The sequence below is a fragment of the Erinaceus europaeus genome, chromosome 17, assembly GCF_950295315.1.
Source record: "Erinaceus europaeus chromosome 17, mEriEur2.1, whole genome shotgun sequence".
Classification (NCBI taxonomy): Eukaryota; Metazoa; Chordata; class Mammalia; order Eulipotyphla; family Erinaceidae; genus Erinaceus; species Erinaceus europaeus.
The window spans coordinates 62,817,177-62,832,599 of NC_080178.1; the positions used below are offsets into that span (position 1 = coordinate 62,817,177).

At 41.0% G+C, this 15,423-nt stretch overlaps 1 long non-coding RNA gene across 3 annotated transcripts in view; it reads right to left on the reverse strand.

The window, feature by feature from the left end:
• Positions 1-10,423, reverse strand: part of LOC132534072 (uncharacterized) — a 109,260-nt gene extending 98,837 nt beyond the window's left edge. For 2 of the 3 annotated variants that reach the window (XR_009545774.1, XR_009545775.1), the window contains exon 1: positions 10,302-10,423. This is a non-coding gene — a long non-coding RNA (uncharacterized LOC132534072). The remainder of the gene's footprint in view (positions 1-10,301) is intronic. The other variant, XR_009545773.1, reaches the window with a different exon arrangement.
• Between the last annotated feature and the right edge of the window lie 5,000 nt (positions 10,424-15,423).

Sequence of the window (15,423 nt, forward strand, 5' to 3'; positions counted from 1 at the left end):
TGCCGCTCGGTTGTTCATTATCCCTCTCAGTCCCTATTGTGGAGTCCATGTGCTTTTGGGGAAATGGACCCAGCCCTGACTTAAGGGGAAGGGCTTAAGGCTCTGGCTTATACTAATCAGTACAATCCTACCTGCTGGCCACAGTTATGGATTCAAGAATGGGCATACACATTATTTGAACCAATGAGAAGCAAGAAGTTTGCTAAGAATGGCAGATCTAGAGGAGGACCTAGTGGGGGTTGAAGAAACAGCGTGGTAGGGTGGTGTTATACCTCTGAAGCCTGAATGGATGAGGGGAGGTAGCAGTTACTGAAACCAGAAATCAAATTAAGAAGAGCTGTGTGAGAAGGTCACTTGTTATGAGTTGTGTCAAGAGACAGAACGGGGTCAGGCTCACCTGGTGGAGCACTCACTTTGCCAGCTTCTAGTTCTGGCATAACATGTGAGCAGCACGGATGACATTGCAAGAGCTTCATGGATAGTGGAGCAGTGCTGTGGTGTCTTTCCCCTTTCTGCCTCCTTTTCTTTCTCTCTCAAAAAATAAAGAGGGAGTTGGGCGGTAGCACAATGGGTTAAGTGCACATGGCACAAAGCACAAGGACTGTTGTAGGGATCCCAGTTCGAGCCCCTGGCTCCCCACCTGCAGGGGAGTCACTTCACAGGCAGTGAAGCAGGTCTGCAGGTCTCTATCTTTCTCTCCCCCTCTCTGTCTTCCCCTCCTCTCTCCATTTCTCTCTGTCCTATCCAACAATGACAACATCAATAATAACTACCACAACAAGAACAACAAAAGGGAGGAAAAAGCAAAAAAAGAAAGAAAGAAAGAAAGAAAGAAAGAAAGAAAGAAAGAAAGAAAGAAAGAAAGAAAGAAAAGGAAAATGGAGTATAGAGGCTGCTCAGCATTCTTGCACAAGGTTCTGGGTTCACTCCCCAGGGGCTGCATAAAGGTGGGGCGGTCATCAGGCTGCATTTTATTCTCAGTCCTCCCTCCCTCCCCTCTGCCAGCTACCTGCTGAGGTAGAGCAGGCAGTATAAGAGCACAGGCAGTTTCTGAGGGGCATGTGGAAGACTTCCAGGGCACTAAGGTTTGCAAGCTCTACAGAATGAGAGCATTTCTTCCTCACAACATTTGAAGGCCAACATTAGTAAAAGGAACCTTTCCTTGACTGTGGCATCAACTCACCTCTCTGACTGACTGTATAAATAAAAATTAAGGGGGCCGGGCTGTAGCGCAGCGAGTTAAGCGCATGTGGCCCAAAGCGCAAGGACCGGCATAAGGATCCTGGTTCGAGCCCCTGGCTCCCCACTTGCAGGGGAGTCGCTTCACAAGCAGTGAAGCAGGTCTGCAGGTGTCTGTCTTTCTCTTCCCCCTCTGTCTTCCTCTCCTCTCTCCATTTCTCTCTGTCCTAACCAACAACAATAGCAATAATAACAACAACAATAAACAACAAGGGCAACAACAACAAAAAAGGCCTTCAGGAGCAGTGAATTTGTAGTGCAGGCACCGAGCCCCAGCAATAACCCTGGAGATAAAAAATGAAAAAAAAAATTAAAAAGGAAAAACTTTTTAAAAAATCAGTACTAAATTTTATTAGACAAGAGCTAAGGGGAGGGAGGACAAACTCATTGACATGTGAGAAGACCAGAGACAATAAACCTGACAAGCAATTATCATTTCATTCAAATGTTTATTCATTCAGCAACTCACAACAGTGGGCATCTTTATGTGCCAGGCATTACTGGTGTTGAATATCTAGTAGTAGACCAAATGAGCAAAGTGCTTACTATGAGAGAAAGTTGTGGACAAACAGGGGACTAAGGCAGGAGAGAAAGTGTGCCCTATTTACTAGCTCCCCATACAAATCCCTCCCCTTTTCAATTTTCTAGCAATATCCTACCAATATCTACATCAGGGTTCATTTAAAGTAAATTATGCCTTCTTCATAACTACTTCCCATCCACCTCACAAGGTAAAAAAGCATATTTATTTATTTTTATGAGAGAGAGAGAGACAGACAAGAACACACACACACACAGAGAGAGACCAGTGCACTGCTCAACTCTAGCACATAGTGGTGCCAGGGATTGAACCTGAGACCTTGAGGACTCAGGCATGAGAGTCTGGTACACTACCATTGCTTTATCTCCCTGGCCTGTAAAAACAAAAAGAAAAAGGAAAAAAAAAAAAACACTTTAAAGTGTGGTACTATTTCCTATATTTCCTGCAATGTGTACAATTGTGTCTTAGGTATAAATATTCAATAAATTCAAAAACTTCTTTCTCTCTAAAACCAGCCTGCAGAGCATATAATAGCAGGCACACAGGGGTAGACAGCATAATGGTTATGCAAAGAGACTCTCATGGGGGCTGGGTGGTGGCGCCCCAGTTTAAGCACACCTAGTAGAAACTATAAGGACCTATGTAAGGATCCAGGTTCAAGTCCCTGGCTCCCCACCTACAGGGGGGTCACTTCACAAGTGGTGAAGCAGGTCTGCAGGTGTCTATTTCTTTCTCTCTCCTTCTTTGTCTTCCCCCCACCCTTCTCAATCTCTTTCTATTATCCAAAAAATATTTTTAAAAAAAAATGGCCACAGGAGCAGTGGATTTATAGTGCAGGCATATAACCCTGGAGGCAAAAAAAAAAAAAAAAAAAACCAGAAACTCTCATGCCTGAGGCTCCAAGGACCCAGATTCAAGACACCTCCCACCCCCTCATCACCCCCCCATTCCTGCACCATAAACCAGAGTTGAACTGGTTTAAAAAAAAAAAAGGAGGGGGATTAGAAAAGAAATCTGATGGTTTAAAGGGAGGGGTCAATAGAAAAGATGACTATACTGCTGCTTCAAGGTACAGAAATGTCTCCTACTAACTATGCAATGAATGTGAATCAATACTCTCTCAGCAAACATGAAATCATTTTCATAGGACAAAGTGTAGCTAAAAGAAATAATAAAATAGGTCAGGGATAGTTATTAAAGAAACTCTCATGCCTGATTCTCTGAAGTCCTAGGTTCAGTCCCCTACATAACTATAAGCCAGAGCAGAACAGTGCTCTGGTAAAAAATAATAATAAAAAAATAAAATAAGATCGCTTTCTCTCCTCTCCTCTCCTCTCCCGGATCAACTAGGAATACCAAAGGAGACCACCCGGACCGAAACAAGACAGGACTAGAATGACCACAGAAACCCAGTAAATCACCTGTGAGTACAAACACGCGTGGCTGGTGACAGAGAGGAGAGAGGGGCCTAAGGAGAGATTAAGTGACTGCTAACAGTTCGACAGTTTGTCAGTGGAGACACCACCTCCAGTCTGCTCCACCAACAAGGGGACAGCTGAAGGGAGGAAAAGGACTCCCCAGAGACTCACCAAGTACAACTCTGAGTCTCCATTGCTACTACCCTCAGAATCTGGAGCAGCAACAGGGAGGGACACCAGGGCACAGAGATCTAACCGGGAAACTCAGGAGAAGACCTATACCTCGGTGGCATAGCTGAAGGGCTGTGAAAGTCTCTTTGCATAACCACTGGATTATCTCTGCCACACCCTGCTTTATCTCTTGGTCAGGAGTCATTGATTAAGCCAAGAAGCCTATTGATAGTTTAAAAGCCCTCAGGCTACCATAGCCTACAGGGGGAAAAAAAAAGGCTTTTACACCACTGAACTCCAACTCAGGGATTGAAAAAACTGTTAACTTATATAAAATGGTTAAAACAACAAGAAAAAATAATGGAGACTCGAACCAGGACAAGAGTCCAGCTAAAAGTCCTCCAGAGGGCGAAGCACAAAACAATGAGTTCAACATCCAAACATTAGCTAAGGAAATAATAACAGGAGTGAGTAAAGAATTTGAAAAAAATGGAATCAGAAATGCAGGAACAACAAATGAGAATATGGAAGAAAATTCTAATAATCTCATGGTTATTAGAGAGCTGAAAGCTGAAATTGCTGAGCTAAGAAGGCAACTAGCTGAACAAGCTAAAACAGTATCAGAGCAGGGCAACAAAATAGATGAACTCCAGAAAGCAGTAGAGGGCAGAGAGAATAGAATCAATGAGGCTGAAGACAGAATTAGCAAGATTGAGGATGAATTAGAGACAACTAAAGAAGAAGTAAGAGATCTCAAAAAGAGATTAAGAGATGCTGAAAACAACAACAGAGTCCTATGGGATGACTTCAAAAGAAACAATATACGCATTATTGGCTTACCAGAGGAAGAAAGAGAAGGGGAGGAAGAAAGCGTTCTCCAGGCCATAATAGCTGAAAATTTCTCTAGTCTAGACAACACCAAAGACATAAAGATTCAAGAAGCCCAGAGGGTCCCAAACAGAATTAACCCAGACCTAAAGACACCAAGACATGTCATACTTAGATTGGAAAGGAATAAGGATAAAGAAAGGATCCTCAAGGCTGCAAGAGAAAAACAAAGAGTCACCTACAAAGGAAAACCCATAAGATTAGCAGCAGACTTCTCCATACAAACACTACAGGCCAGAAGAGAATGGCAAGATATCTATCGAGTGCTCAATGAGAAAGGCTTTCAACCAAGAATACTATATCCTGCTAGATTGTCATTCAGACTAGATGGAAGCATCAAAACCTTCTCAGACAAGCAACAGTTGAAGGAAGCAACCATCACCAAGCCTGCCTTGAAAGAAGTTCTGAAAGGTTTCCTATAAACAACCAGACCACCACAAATAGAACATATATCAAAACACTCTAAAACTCTACAAGAATGGCGTTCAAATATCTTCAATTTTTGATATCAATAAATGTGAATGGCCTGAATTCACCTATTAAAGACACAGAGTAGGAAGATGGATCAGAAAACACAACCCAACAATATGTTGTCTACAGGAAACTCACCTAACGCAACAAGACAAACACAGACTTAAAGTGAAAGGATGGAAAACTATCATTCAAGCCAATGGCCCACAAAAAAGGGCTGGAACAGCTATTCTCATATCTGACATGATAGACTTTAAAATACATAAGATTAAAAGAGATAGGAATGGACACTACTTAATGCTCAGAGGATCAGTCAATCAAGAGGACTTAACAATTATTAATATCTATGCACCCAATGAGAAGCCATCTAAATACATCAAACTTCTACTGAAAGAGCTACAGCAATATATTAACAGTAACACAATCATAGTAGGGGACTTCAACACCCCACTCTCTCAACTTGACAGATCATCCAGGAAGAAAATCAGTAAAGACATAAGGGAGCTAAATGAAGAGATAGATAAACTAGAACTATTGGACATTTTCAGAGTCATTCATCCCAAGAAACTGGAATACACATTTTACTCAAATCCACATGGATCATTCTCAAGGATAGACCATATGTTAGGCCACAAAGACAGCATCAGCCTATTCAAGAGCACTGAAATCATCCCAAGCATCTTCTCACACCACAGTGGAATTAAACTAACACTTAACAATCAACAAAAGATTAGTAACAGTGCCAAAATGTGGAAGCTCAACAGTACACTTCTTAACAACTTCTGGGTCAAAGAGGAAATCAAGGAAGAAATCAAAATGTTTCGAGAGTTCAATGAAAATGATGACACAAGCTATCAAAATATTTGGGACACAGCTAAAGCAGTCCTAAGAGGGAAGTTCATAGCTATACAAGCACACATTAGGAAACAAGAAAAGGCACAAATAAACAGCCTGATTGCACATCTTAAAGACCTAGAAGAAGAACAACAAAGGAACCCTAAAGCAACCAGAAGGACAGAAATTACTAAAGTTAGGGCAGAAATAAATAACATTGAGAATAGGAAAACCATACAAAAGATCAATGAAAGTAAATGTTGGTTCTTCGAAAGAGTAAACAAAATTGACAAACCTTTAGCCAGACTCACAAAACAAAAAAGGGAGAAGACCCAAATAAATCGGATAGTAAATGAAAGAGGAGAAATCACAACAGACACTGCAGAAATTCAACATATCATGCGAGGCTTCTATGAACAACTATATGCCACCAAGTTAGAGAACCTGGAAGAAATGAATGATTTCCTAGATACCTACCAACTTCCAAAACTAAGTAAAGAGGAAGTGGATAACATGAACAGGCCCATCACAGCTAATGAAATTGAAACAGTTATCAAAAATCTTCCCAAAAATAAAAGTCCTGGACCAGATGGTTTTACAAATGAATTCTACAAAACTTTCAAAGAAGAACTAATACCTCTACTTTTAAAAGTCTTCCAGAAGATTGAAGACACTGGAATACTCCCTGCCAGCTTCTATGAAGCCAACATCACCCTGATACCAAAAGCAGACAGGGACACAACCAAAAAAGAAAACTACAGACCAATTATCTCTGATGAACATAGATGCGAAAATATTGAACAAAATTCTAGCCAACCGGATACAGCAGTATATCAAAAAGATTGTTCATCATGACCAAGTGGGGTTTATCCCAGGCATGCAAGGTTGGTTTAATATACGTAAATCAGTCAATGTGATCCACCACATCAACAAAAGCAAGACCAAAAACCACATGGTCATATCAATAGATGCAGAGAAAGCCTTTGACAAAATACAACATCCCTTTATGATCAAAACACTACAAAAAATAGGAATAGATGGAAAATTCCTGAAGATAGTGGAGTCTATATATAGCAAACCTACAGCCAACATCATACTCAATGGTGAAAAACTGGAAGCATTTCCCCTCAGATCAGGTACTAGACAGGGCTGCCCACTATCACCATTACTATTCAACATAGTGTTGGAAGTTCTTGCCATAGCAATCAGGCAGGAGCAAGGAATTAAAGGCATACAGATTGGAAGAGAAGAAGTCAAACTCTCCTTATTTGCAGATGACATGATAGTATACATGGAAAAACCTAAGGAATCTAGCAAGAAGCTTTTGGAAATCATCAGGCAATACAGTAATGTGTCAGGCTATAAAATTAACATTCAAAAGTCAGTGGCATTCCTCTATGCAAACACTAAGTTAGAAGAAATTGAAATCCAGAAATCAGTTCCTTTTTCTATAGCAACAAAAACAATAAAATATCTAGGAATAAACCTAACCAAAGAAGTGAAAGACTTGTATACTGAAAATTATGAGTCACTACTCAAAGAAATTGAAAAAGACACAAAGAAGTGGAAAGATATTCCATGCTCATGGGTTGGAAGAATTAACATCATCAAAATGAATATATTACCCAGAGCCATCTACAAATTTAATGCTATCCCCATCAAGATCCCAAGCACATTTTTTAGGAGAATAGAAAAAATGCTACAAATGTTTATCTGGAACCCGAAAAGACCTAGAATTGCCAAAACAATCTTGAGAAAAAAGAACAGAACCGGAGGCATCACACTGCCAGATCTCAAACTGTATTATAGGGCCATTGTCATCAAAACTGCTTGGTACTGGAACATGAACAGACACACTGACCAGTGGAATAGAATTGAGAGCCCAGAAATGAGGCCCCACACCTATGGACATCTAATCTTTGACAAAGGGGCCCAGACTATTACATGGGGAAAGCAGAGTCTCTTCAACAAATGGTGTTGGAAACAATGGGTTGAAACATGCAGAAGAATGAAACTGAATCACTGTATTTCACCAAATACAAAAGTAAATTCCAAGTGGATCAAGGACTTGGATGTTAGACCAGAAACTATCAGATACTTAGAGGAAAATATTGGCAGAACTTTTTTCCGCATAAATTTTAAAGACATTTTCAATGAAACGAATCCAATTACAAGGAAGACTAAGGCAAGTATAAACCTATGGGACTACATCAAATTAAAAAGCTTCTTCACAGCAAAAGAAACCACTACCCAAATCAAGAGACCCCTCACAGAATGGGAGAAGATCTTTACATGCCATACATCAGATAAGAGTTTAATAACCAACATATATAAAGAGCTTACCAGACTCAACAACAAGACAACAAATAACCCCATCCAAAAATGGGGGGAGGAATTGGACAGAATATTCACCACAGAAGAGATCCAAAAGGCCGAGAAACACATGAACAAATGCTCCAAGTCTCTGATTGTCAGAGAAATGCAAATCAAGACAACAATGAGATATCACTTCACTCCTGTGAGAATGTCATACATCAGAAAAGGTAACAGCAGCAAATGCTGGAGAGGGTGTGGGGTCAAAGGAACCCTCCTACACTGCTGGTGGGAATGTCAATTGGTCCAACCTCTGTGGAGAACAGTCTGGAGAACTCTCAGAAGGCTAGAAATGGACCTACCCTATGACCCTGCAATTCCCCTCCTGGGGATATATCCTAAGGAACCCAACACATCCATCCAAAAAGATCTGTGTACACATATGTTCTTGGCAGCACAATTTGTAATAGCCAAAACCTGGAAGCAACCCAGGTGTCCAACAACAGATGAGTGGCTGAGCAAGTTGTGGTATATATACACAATGGAATACTACTCAGCTGTAAAAAATGGTGACTTCACCGTTTTCAGCCGATCTTGGATGGACCTTGAAAAAATCATGTTGAGTGAAATAAGTCAGAAACAGAAGGATGAATACGGGATGATCTCACTCTCAGGCCGAAGTTGAAAAACAAGATTAGAAAAGAAAACACAAGTCGAACCTGAAATGGAATTGGAGTATTACACCAAAGTAAAAGACTCTGGGGTGGGTGGGTGGGGAGAATACAGGTCCATGAAAAATGATGAATTAAATAGTGGGGGTTGTATTGCTAAATGGGAATCTGGGGAATGATATGCATGTAAAAAAAAAAGAAGAAGAAGTAGAAACGCAAAGCAGAAATTGACTGAGTTTGGAGTATGGCACCAAAGTAAGAAAGCACAAGTATACTAGAGTTTGCAGTGAGTACCTCCCTAATACTTCCTCTCCACTTTTCCAAGCTTTGGGTCCATGATTGCTCAACAATTTGTTTGGCTTTGTATGTTAACTCTCTTTTCAGTCACCAGGTTCCAGGTGTCATCAGGATGCCGGCCAGACTTCCCTGGATTGAAGACACCACCAATGTGTCCTGGAGCTCAGCTTCCCCAGAGACCCATCCTACTAGGGAAAGAGAGAGGCAGACTGGGAGTATGGACCGACCAGTCAACGCCCATGTTCAGCGAGGAAGCAATTACAGAAGTCAGACCTTCTACCTTCTGCAACCCTCAATGACCCTGGGTCCATGCTCCCAGAAGGATAGAGAATGGGAAAGCTATCGGGGGAGGGGGTGGGATATGGAGATTGGGCGGTGGGAATTGTGTGGAGTTGTACCCCTCCTACCCTATGGTTTTGTTAATTAATCCTTTCTTAAATTAAAAAAAAAAAGACATAATAAAAGTAATAATAATAATAATAATACTAAAGTATAGCAAAGGCAACTCAACATGAACATTCATTTTTCTTTGACCATTTGAAAACAAAATATTAATAAAGTCATAAATATAATAAAATATATCTAATTAATAACTAAATGCACACAATACTTTTTAAACAACTATTGTTCAGGTTTTTCAGTGCCTTAAATTTAATTACCTAAAGCTCTTTGAAGTAGAACCTATTCAGTCTCTTTGAAATAAACTGCTTTTTCAATCTTATTATTACAAAGCCTAAACACAATATTTTTGCCTTAGCCTGTCATAAAAGTCACTTCTTTTGTGTGTGTTTATAATTCAAGCACGCATTAAAGAGAGATCACAGAACATTCAAAAATAAAAAACTGAGAACAAATGGAACAGAAACATAAAAAGCCAGTATTAAATTGCTCAAATGACATGGTGTGAAGGGCCTTAATGCATGCACTTTCCAAAGTTACACATCACAACCTCCTTTTCACCAATAGGGGGTCAGGAAAGTAGAGAAAAACAACATAAAAGGACAGATTTTGAATAAATGTCTGACATAATTGAAGTCAGTGATTCATTAGGGAATAGTGCCTCAGGGTCAAATGACTCAGCATCAATTCTAAGCAGCAAAATTTTCCAATTCTTATTTTGGGAGACAGCTCCATTGCTTGGAATGTGTTTTTCAACACTGAAGAAATAAAAATATAAAAAATACTTCCATATAAATTTTCATATAAAATGAAGTAGTGGCTGTCTATCTGTGATGGGTAGAAATCAGAATTAATTCTCTCTTTTTTTCTATTGATTTACTGATTTTTTTTTTAACACAATCCCAGAGATAAAACACAGCTTCTCATAACAAGCCATTCATTCAATCAACCACTAAACCAAGTCCCAGCCCTAAAATCAATTTTGAAACTGTCCTCTGGACAGCCAGAGCCCAAGAAGAACTGGATAGAAGGGCATCCTGTATGAGGACTGATCTTTACCAGTGTGTTCCAAGCTGTGTCAGTTGAAACTTGGGAACAGCAGCCTTCCTGTAGTCTCTCTCTTGCCAGTCCCCATTCCAGGACTGCTGCAGGAGGCAAAGTTCCCCCCAATGCTCCCACTGGCTGCTCTAATAACTGGGGATTTGATAGCTTCTATACTTTGGAGAGCACCTGCCAAGTGCAGCTGCTACTCCCCCATCACATCCCCTCCCCTGAGACCACTTCAGCCAGATACAATCTATCACTCAGCAGGCCTGTCCTCCTAGCAAAGTATCAGAAATGCTCCTGGGAGACCCACACACAGAACCACCTGACTTTCACTGTTCCAAGGTCTGAATCCATGTTGCTACATCTGTCCCAGCTCTTCCACTCTCATCCCAGAGTCACAACAATGTCTCTCCCTTCCCTTGGAGCTTTCTAGTCACCATGGTAACCAAGAGACAGGTGCATAGAGAGAATACAAAGCAAGGCCAAGTATAAACTGTGAGCTATCCCCAGCAACTTGCAGGAACCACTTTTTTTTTTACATGGTGAATACCTGCAATAAATAAATTATAATCTTGGTGGACAGTTTTAATGGTTTCACTTGATCAGTTAAAGAAGGGAGTGGGAACATGCTCAACCTGTTTTTAAAAAGCTTGTTGCCAACCAGTAAGGCTATTGTTTTTAATTGCCTTGGATTTTTAAAGACCTCAAGAAAAATAAACTTTTAAAGTGGCTCACAAAGGGATTGAATTAAACTCTACTAACTCCAGACAAATCATATTCTATTCCTGACACTTAAAAAAATCTGACATAGTCCAAATGTTTGTTTCTTCTCCGTGCTGCGGGGGGGGGGGGGGGATGCAAGTCAGCCTTGCAGATTTTTCCAACTCACTCAACTTTTATTCTGCATAGAAGCAGTTTCTCTCTTGTTAACCCTTAATATAGGTTAGCCCTTCATAAGGGAACAACAATGCTAGCAGGAAGTCAGAGTGCATTGATTTGGGATTAGCAGAGAACTGCAAATCAGGAAGCACAGGTTCAAGTTAGAAATTCAAAATGAGGGAGTCGGGCTATAGCACAGCGGGTTAAGCGCAGGTGGCGCTAAGCACAAGGACCTGCATAAGGATCCTGGTTCAAGCCCTGGCTCCCCACCTGCAGGGGTGTCTCTTCACAAGCGGTGAAACAGGTCTTCAGGTGTCTATCTTTCTCTCCCTCTCTCTGTCTTCCCCCTCCCCTCTCCATTTCTCTCTGTCCTATCCAACAAGAATGACAACAATAATAACTACAACAATAAAACAACAAGGGCAACAAAAGGGAATAAATAAATAAATAAATATAAAAAATATTTAAAAAAAAAAGAAATTCAAAATGAAATGAGGGATGCTCAGTTTGGGGGGGTTCTTATAGAAGGAAAAGGGTGAGATAGTGGATAAGGTGATGAACTAAATTAAACTCTACACATGAGTTGCAAGGTAAAAATGGTCATATAGAAAACTCAATAAGTAAAAATAACACCGTGAAACATGGACTGGGGGAAAGGAAGTAGGGAGGGCATTGGGGGCACAAGCATAATGGTGGAGAAGGACTTAAGTTGGTGGTGAGAGTGATATGTAGACAGCTATCATGGGGGGATAAGAAACGGTGCCCATGTTCACTTCCATCAGGAACATCATCATAAGCCCTCTTGTGTGCCTCTCCAGGACCTTGACCTCACTATAAAGTAGCAACTGTAGGAATTGCCCCACTCACTCTCTGAAAGGAGGCTGGGTCAGCCTACTCTCCACTTGAGGAAGACTGGTCCTAAGTGAGTAGAACCTAGAATGTTTCCAACTGTAACCATGGACTGTGAGCTCAGACTGACAGGGACTCAGAGGCTTCACAGGCTTCTGAGCTAAACATGAATATATATATGAGTTCTGAGTCAGATTGATGGGTTAAACAGTTAATTGTATTTATATATTTTCCTCAAATCTGGGAGCTGCTCTCTGCCCTAATCCAGCTTTCCAGTCCTATTCTCAACTCTGACACCATCTTCCCACACAATATTTTTAGTCCACCTGCATATTACCTGTCAAGTGCAAGCAAAAATTATTAGCCACAGGTCCCTAAAATAGACTTCCTAGATGCTTTTCACCCTAAGATCCCTAGTTTCATCTGTTCTATTCCTTCTTTTGGTTTCTGTTTATTAAATATCTTGTCCTGCTACATATCTTAAGTACCTTTCAGCCATCAAGTTGCAAATAAAGATAATAAAACATATAAATAAATAGTTACATTAAAAATATGACCATGTGTCAACAATTATCCTGTAAACCATTATTCCTCCCACAATAAAAATAATTTGAAAAAATAAGTGGGGGCAGGCAGTGGTGCACTTGACTGAGCACACATGTTATAATTTGCAAGGACCCTGGTTCCCACCTACAGAGGGAGAGCTTCCCTAGAGGTAAACCAGTGGTGCAGATCTCTCTTCCTCCCTCCATCTATTGATCTGTCTGTTTATCTCTATATTTAATTTAATTTAATTTTATTTTTATTTTGTTTCCAGGGTTATTGCTGGGGTTCGGTGCCTACACAATGAATCCACTGCTCCTGGAGGCCATTTTTCTCATTTTGTTGCCCTTGTTGTTATCATTATTATTTTTGTCATTGCTGTTGTTGTTGTTGTTGGATAGTACAGAGAGAAACTGAGAGAGGAGGGGAGACAGAAAGGAGAAGAGAAAGACAGACACCTGCAGACCTGCTTCAAGGCTTGTGAAGCGACCCCCCTGCAGGTGAGGAGCCAGGGGCTCGAACTAGGATACTTATGTGGGTCCTTGCACTTCACAACATGTGCACTTAACCCGATGTGCTACCGCCTGACTCCCTTATCTCTCTATCTTAATCTTCCCCTTCCCTTTCAATTTCTAACTCTATTCAATAAATAAATAAAACTCTTAAAAAGTTGTTTAAAAAATTAGTAGGTAAAAATTATCTTAGGGCCAAATTATCTGTGATGATGCACCTGGTTAAGCACTCACATTACAGTGTGCAAGGACCCAGGTTCAAGCCCCTGGTCCCCACCTGCAGAGGGAAAGCTTCACAAATGGTGAAGCAGGGCTGCAGTTGTCTCTTGCTCTCCCTCTCTATCTTCTCCTCCCCTATCAATTTCTCTTTGTCTCTATCCAATAATACATAAATAGAAATATTTTTAAAATAAATAAAAATTATCTTATTAACTCTTACAAAGAAGATATTTTCATTCTTGCTGTCTTCTTGAAATGCTGCTGGGTTAGCCCAAACCAGTAGACTAGATTAAAAAGAACAATCATGCTCAGCAGGGAAGCAATTACAGAAGCCAGACCTTCCACCTTCTACATCCCACAATGACCCTGGGTCCATACTCCCAGAGGGATAGGATACAGAGTTCTGGTGGTAGAAATTGTGTGGAGTTGTACCCCTCTTATCCTATGGTTTTTGTCAGTGTTTCCTTTTTATAAATAAAAATTATATATATATATATATATATACTGACCTTTTATGCTGCAGTTTCAATGGTCTTGCTTTACTTACTTACTTATTTATCTATATTTAGCTGAGCCAGGGTCTTGTTCATCATGATTCCACTGCTCCTGAGCCTACTTTTTCATTCAGGTAAAGAGACAGAGAGACACCATAGCAAAGGAGCTTTCCCAATGCCCTGGCTCTCCCATGGCAAGGCAGGCACCCTGCCTGGTGAGCTCTCCTACCTCTGGGCTTTATTATATTCCATTAATATCACCTTTGACAGACTTTCTACCAAATATTTGAAAACCAGCGTCATGGGGTCAAATTAATATTTCTTCTAATGCAGCACTTCAAAACAATCACTTGAGCGTCACCTAATCTCTACATTAAACCATCTCTCTCTTTCTCTGAAGCCCCTGCTTTGTGGACCTGCCCAGAAAAATATGATGCCATATGCACTTAAGAGCTTCTGCTAGTTTGGTCTCTGCATATTTTAGCTGTGTCATTCTTCTCTCACACAATTCCGTCACTAACAGCTGTTATTAGACTTTCTCCATATGCCACCTCTTCCTTTCTCCATGTTGTCAGAGCCCTCCTCCTCCTCACCCCCCTCTTCCTTCTGAGAGAGAGAGAGAGAGAGATTGAGAGAGAGGGAGAGGGAGAGGGAGAGGGAGAGGGAGAGGGAGAGGGAGAGGGAGAGGGAGAGGGAAAGGTTTCATAGCACTGGAACTTCTTTCACTATGATGGAGGCTTGGCTTGAACCTGGGTTGCACGCATGACAAAGCAGGGTGCTATGCAAGTGAGCTCCACCTCTGAGGAGATTCCTAAGCTCCAACTTACTCCATGGGGGAACAGCTGGCTAGAGTGTGTTTGTTGGGGGGGGGGTTATTCAGGTGGTCTCTTTACCACGAATTGATTAGACATACACCTGGTTTGAACAATTAGATGTGAAAAGGAAGCTTGCCAGAGATCTCTGGAAAAAGTTTCTCAGACTTGTAGCACACTGGGTTAAGTGCACATAGTGCTAAGCACAGGGACCTATACAAGGTTACCGGTTTGACACCCCGGCCCCCCACCTACAGGGGGGTCACTTCACAAGCGGTGAAGTAGGTCTGCAGGTGTCTGTTTTTCTCTCCCCCCTCTGTCTTCCTCCCTCTCTCAACTTCTCCTTGTCATATTCAGCAACAATAACAGCAGCAACAACCACAGTGAAAAAATAAAAGGCCGCCCAGAGCAGCAGGTTCATAGTGCAGACACCGAACCCAAGTGATGACTCTGAAGGCCAAAAAAAAAAAAAAAAAAAAAAGTCTCTCAGACTAATAAACATAGAAACACAGTCATTTTGTGCCCTTAGACATAACTGGGCCCAGATGTGATAACTGGAAATGAAACAGTCTTTTAAAACTAGGAGACCAGTGGTGACACATCAAGGATGGCTAAGTTCTGTGACACCGAATGGAATCATCTCCCTATGGCTGTAACCAACTGAGTAAAGGTTTTTTGTTTTGTTTTGTTTTTATGCCTCCAGGATTATCACTGGGGCTCCGTACCTGTGAATCCGCTGCTCCTGGTGGCTTGTTTTTTCCATTGTTGTTGCTGTTATTGTTGTTGCTACTGTTGTTGTTGGATAGGACAGAGAGAAATGGAAAGA